This window comes from Aptenodytes forsteri, unplaced genomic scaffold (assembly GCF_000699145.1).
Source record: "Aptenodytes forsteri isolate BGI_AS27 unplaced genomic scaffold, ASM69914v1 Scaffold172, whole genome shotgun sequence".
Taxonomy (NCBI): domain Eukaryota; kingdom Metazoa; phylum Chordata; class Aves; order Sphenisciformes; family Spheniscidae; genus Aptenodytes; species Aptenodytes forsteri.
Genome location: NW_008795018.1, coordinates 10,789,896 through 10,795,263, shown reverse-complemented (window position 1 = coordinate 10,795,263; position 5,368 = coordinate 10,789,896). Strand labels below are relative to the sequence as shown.

At 40.8% G+C, this 5,368-nt stretch overlaps 1 protein-coding gene across 1 annotated transcript in view; it reads left to right on the top strand.

Annotated features, from left to right (window-relative positions):
* CDK14 (cyclin dependent kinase 14) overlaps window positions 1-5,368 on the top strand; it is a 243,004-nt gene that overhangs the window by 42,768 nt on the left and 194,868 nt on the right. The window lies entirely within an intron of this gene.

Sequence of the window (5,368 nt, the reverse complement as noted above, 5' to 3'; positions counted from 1 at the left end):
TGTTTAGATGTGGGGTTTTTTTTTCTGATATTGACAGAGTTAAAAACTGCATGCATTATCCATGTGGTTTTGTTCCCTTTTCCCTCCTGTTTTGCCTCTAGCCTCCTTTCTCTCCTTTCTACTGTGCTCTGGCAGCCTGGAAGAAGACAACTGGGCAGTGGTAGAGAGGAGAGCTAGGAGAGAAGTGATGTCAAAAGCTGGTGGTTAAGAACAGATGCTGGCATGAGGTTCTTGGGAAGCAGATTACCACAACAACAGTGGGTCTGGAAGAATGCGAATTACAGAGGCCATTCAAAGCAGCACAAGGTGTAGAAAGCAGTAACAGGAAGATGGGAAGGGTTGGTGACTTTGACTGGCCTCAGCCAGGAGCCTGTGAGATGGAGATGGGGAGTCTACTTGGACAGGGCTAGCGTTTCCCACCCTTTCTGTCATTGGCGGAGTTGAAGAGAGAGGGGAGCAGAGATGGAGCAAGGGACTTGGAGATGTGTTCAGCCAAGAACAGGTTTGGGACTGTGATTTTGGGGAAACTGTCAGAAGAGTTTTGCTGCTGACACTGTCCCATCTATAACTGATGTTGGATTCCAGACTTCTTGGCTCAAACTTCTTCTGCTTCTGCCAAATATCTGAATGTTTAAGTGTGCTCAGGGAGGATGGATTCTCTGGGAGATTTTAGCTGCTAAAGTGCAGCTTTAAAGTACAATTTTCCACTGACTAGATGTAAACTTCGACAAATTGGACAGATTTTCACAGAAACGAGAAAAAGCATGTCCTTGACCTGAAGTGTAACTTTTGAAGGCCGCCTTTCAATGCATGAGATCTGAGAACTGTTTGAAGAAAAGGTCACCAACATTAAAGAGCGCATTTGTTCTCTAGTCCTCTCTTGGAAAAGGCTGACCTGTTTTGACTGGAACAAACACTGTTATACACAAGCTGTAAAAGATGAGGACATTTGTTTAAAGTTTGTCGAGGCAATAGTGTCATCTTACAGGAACTGGTACTTTAAGAGCCAGTGCTATCAATTTTGCTACTGTCATTGTTAATTACTATGATTCTATAAAAAGAATTTTATCTGGAAAAGCAAACAGTAAATTGCCGTAATTATAATTGATGCATGACACAACAGGATGGAAGAACTGAGTATATTTTCAAGGGGGCTGGGAAGTGATGTTTTATATCTGTATGTAGTAGACAGACAAGCTGTTGGCTGTTGAGTTGGCCTTTTAAAAAAAAAATAAAAAAAATTCTTACCACCTGTGGTGTTAATGGGTTATGCTGGCAGATCTCTTTAATGTATTTTCTCACATTTCTTGGGTGTGTTTTAATTATGTTGTTGCTCAGAATGCCTTCCAATATGGATTTAGATCCATAGTTTGGTTGGTGTCATGCATCTACACAGGTAATTGTGAATCTGTACTTGAAAATTATGGGGATGTTTTTAGCAAAAGTAGGAGGATAGAAATGACTAGCTTACCTCAACTAGGTCTCTTCTAAGTATCACTTAACTTTTGCATCACCCTGTCACTATCAGCTGTGGCTGTCAACTCTCTGAAGCTGAGACATTCCTTCAGCCCATCTTTTCTGTTCTAGCACCTCTCCTGCTTTCTCTGAGGGCCAGCTGCTTTTTAAAGAAACATCCAGGGCTTACCATCTTTTGCTTAAAGGAAAATTTTTGTCCTTTAAAATGCAAATTTCAAAGTTGAACAATGTCCACAAGATTTAAATAAGCACATGCTGCTCTAGACAGTGACATGGTAATACAGATCTTCACTGTCATTTAAAGGTAAATTTGTAAAGTTTGCAGTCATCCTGATTTAGATTCAGTTGTATTCCAGGGTGAATAAAGCAAAAATCCTGTGGGTCTGTTGTATGGTTTTCTGTTTCCCCCCAATTGCTTGCACCTTAGATTCAATTAACATTGTTGATGAGTGCTGCAAGAGTAAATGACAGTTAAATGACAGGGTGAGAACCGAGGCAATACCCAGAGACCACAGAGCAAAGGCAGAAGGAGGACAGCATATCTGTTCCATGTGAGCTGATAGGGCCTTTAGATGTGAAAAGAACGCTTAAACCATATTTTCAGATGATGTGATTGCAAAGTGGATGACCAGCAGTGTTGGCACCAAAGTGCTTTGCTGCTGGTGGTACAGCATCGCTAGCAGTTTCTGATACAATCTCTTTCACTTGATTTACTCTGGAAAAAAATTTAACCTTCACTTGAATTATCACTGGCTTTTGCTGCTGTAGTGTCTGCCAGCTTGCTTCATCCCTTTATTGCCTTTTTTTTTTCATGTTGGAAATTAGTTTACAAGTTACTTGAGGGAATCTTGCCATTTCGTAGTTTGCGTGCTTAGCATATTTTTGGATGGGAAAGAAAAATTTAATACAAATCTTATAATAGGCATCAAAGAGATCTAGGTGGAATTATGGTGATTTCCTGTCCTTAAAAATGTTTTTTAAATGTTCTAGATATTATTCATATTCTAATTATGCTTAAAAGTCTAGTAGTTCATTATTTTGAGTTGCTTTTTAGTGTAAGTTACGCTATGACATAATAAAGTGGATTTCATTCACTTTATTATGAAATCCTTGTTCTTTTACCATACCCACTCCACGTCGTTCTTTTTTCAGTTACAGAACAGTATGCCTTATTTTCACTGTGATTGATTTTGTTTACTAAAATATTTGTAAAAATAGGTATTTGCTAGCTTTTTACTGAGGCTGCTTTTATTTAACCTCTAAATCATTCCACAAGAGACAAAGCGATGCCATGTTTGTTCCAGCGTTATTTTCCAGCTGTGGGCGAAGAGGCATGTTCAGCCTCACCCACCCAGAAGAAGAAAACTGACATGATCCTTTAAAGGCTCCTGTCTCACTCCCTCTTTGAAAAATAGCAAGACATATGCCACAGCCTTTTTTTTCTGCCGCCTAAAGTGTATGCTGACAAATCTGTCTGCTTTTCTTGCAGCGTTTTTGCTGGAGGAAATGGCCCACTGAGAAATATAGCAGAAGTAATTTTTTTAAAAAACAGCTTTTCTGTAGAATTCCTCATTTGTAAGCAGTGGTTAAAGTACGCTGGTAGGCAACTGGGTTTCATGCTAATGCAATTAAATTCTTTCCCAGGATGCCTTTCTGTCTTCTATGTACAAAAAAATTATTCATTGCAGGTACATACGGTTAAGTGATTTCTTGTTGTATTGATGCATTGTGAAAAGTGATTAACAAAGCTCACACTGACTTCAGCAGGGCATGAGTTTCAGTACTGGTACGCAGTTATTTAGTCCCTCGTTTAGACAGTGTAATACTAATATTACAGGTATACTGTATACAGCAGAGGATCTTCATTACAGTTGCAAAGTCAATCATTCAGAAGTAGTCACAATTAAGTTTATCTGTGAAAACTTAATTTGGTCCCTCTACTTGTAGTGTTCGTTCCTTAATTACACAACAGCACCATGTTCGCTCCCGCTGTGTGATCTCTGTCTGTGTCAGATGATGAGCGATTAATTTAATTCTGTGTTCTTGATGGGTGGCTCTAGCTATATGTACCTACTGTGCATTATTAAAACACAGATGGTTTTGAGATTTTCTAGAACACTCGCCACTGTACTCTGACTACTTAAATATTTGTTCATCATCTCAGCACCCCACTTGCTGAGAGTCCTTTTAAATGATGATTTTGAGATGACTTTCAAAGTACTTGCATAGCATTGGGTAATATCAGTGCACAGTGTTGCCTGGGGTTCTGTAAAAATTATGTACGCTCCGCAGTTCTGATAAGTGTGAATGAAGATCAGAAGTTGAACTGTCCGGAAAATGAGGAACATGGTGATGATACCAGCTTGAGTGACTTAATGTGATGCTCAGCCAGTGGTAGAGGTAAGGGTAAAGATTAGGTTGATTTTCTTCTGACTTGAACCTGATGGACTTTTCAGCTTCTCTGATGGATGGGCAAGGTCCTTCCACTGAAGCTGGACAATAAGTCTGGATCAAGTTCATACCTTGGCCCGTATAAAAATAAAATTTAAGCAACCACTTGTTCCATCTGTGGAAAGAAATGAAAGAGCTGGGAACAGTTAATGGGTACAAGCACACAAGTTGGTCACTGCAGGATAAGTTAGGCTGTGAACTTACAGCTTGTCAAGGTGCGAGATAAATGCAAGATAGATATGAAGCAGCTGTGCGCTGAAAGCTGGTACCCTGGCTTATCTCACAGTAGTGACTTCAGGAATGTGTATCTTGGAGAAGCTGAGTTAGTGCTGCAGAAGCCCCTATAATTGTAGTCCATCTTTGCTTTAAGCACTTGGCGTGGCATTCTTGATTTTAATTTGGATTTTTGTTTATGTAATTTTCTAGGTGTTTGAAAAAGGAAGTGGAAATCCATATTCCATTTTCCAGTGTTGCATCCGCACTCCAATGTTACATCATGTTTGCAAGCTCCCATATGGACGTGTCCTGCTTGAACTGAAATGCTAGCTGGTAGCTGTCATAGGTTGCTTCTGTCTGTAGGCTGAAATTGGAGGAGAATGAGGAAAACTGCCAGGCATTTTCATTGATTCCTGCTGAAAGCAGTGCATTGGTAATCTGTGGGAATCTTGGGTTCCGATATGGGTGTCAATGGAGAATACGTGCTAGTGTCTGTAGGCTCTTGTCTACTTCCCCCCAAGCGTGAGTGCTTGCCCACTCCAGGCTCTGCATCCTGTCCCTTTTCTGTCTTGTCTACATGCTCTCACTTTCCACCTCCTGCATTTTTCCACCTGTGAAGGCTGTTCGGTTGTCCTCTGGCTTTTGTTTCTCCTTACCCAGCCATCCTAGCTTCCACTGTGAATCACAGCGCCTTGTGCCGTCTCTGTATTCCTGCTTCCTTTCACACTGCTGATACTCAGTCTGACCCAAAGAGGCGATTTCAAAAGCTTCTAACTTGACCAAATTTAGAGGATTTTCATGCAGATGGCAAAATGTGTATGCCCATTTTAAAGGCCTCTGTATTTCCAGATTTTGAGTCTCTACTCAAAAACATGGGGTTTAGAGGTGTTTTTTTTCAAGGGGAAAGTTACTCAGTGAGTTACAGAAGTTGTTACTAAAGCCTGTTTTTTGGGAGATGGGAGGAACTGTTTAGACTGAAAACTTCCAAAGGTCTCATCCTAAGGTAGATAGATATTTATATGAAAACTTTGAAATTCAGCAAGGTAACAAGACTAATGCCCAGGTGGCCAAGAAGGCCAATGGCATCCTGACCTGTATCAGAAATAGTGTGGCCAGCAGAAGTGGGGAAGTGATCGTGCCCCTGTACTCGACACTGGTGAGGCCGCACCTCAAATACTGTGTTCAGTTTTGGGCCCCTCACTACAAGAAGGACGCTGAGGTGCTG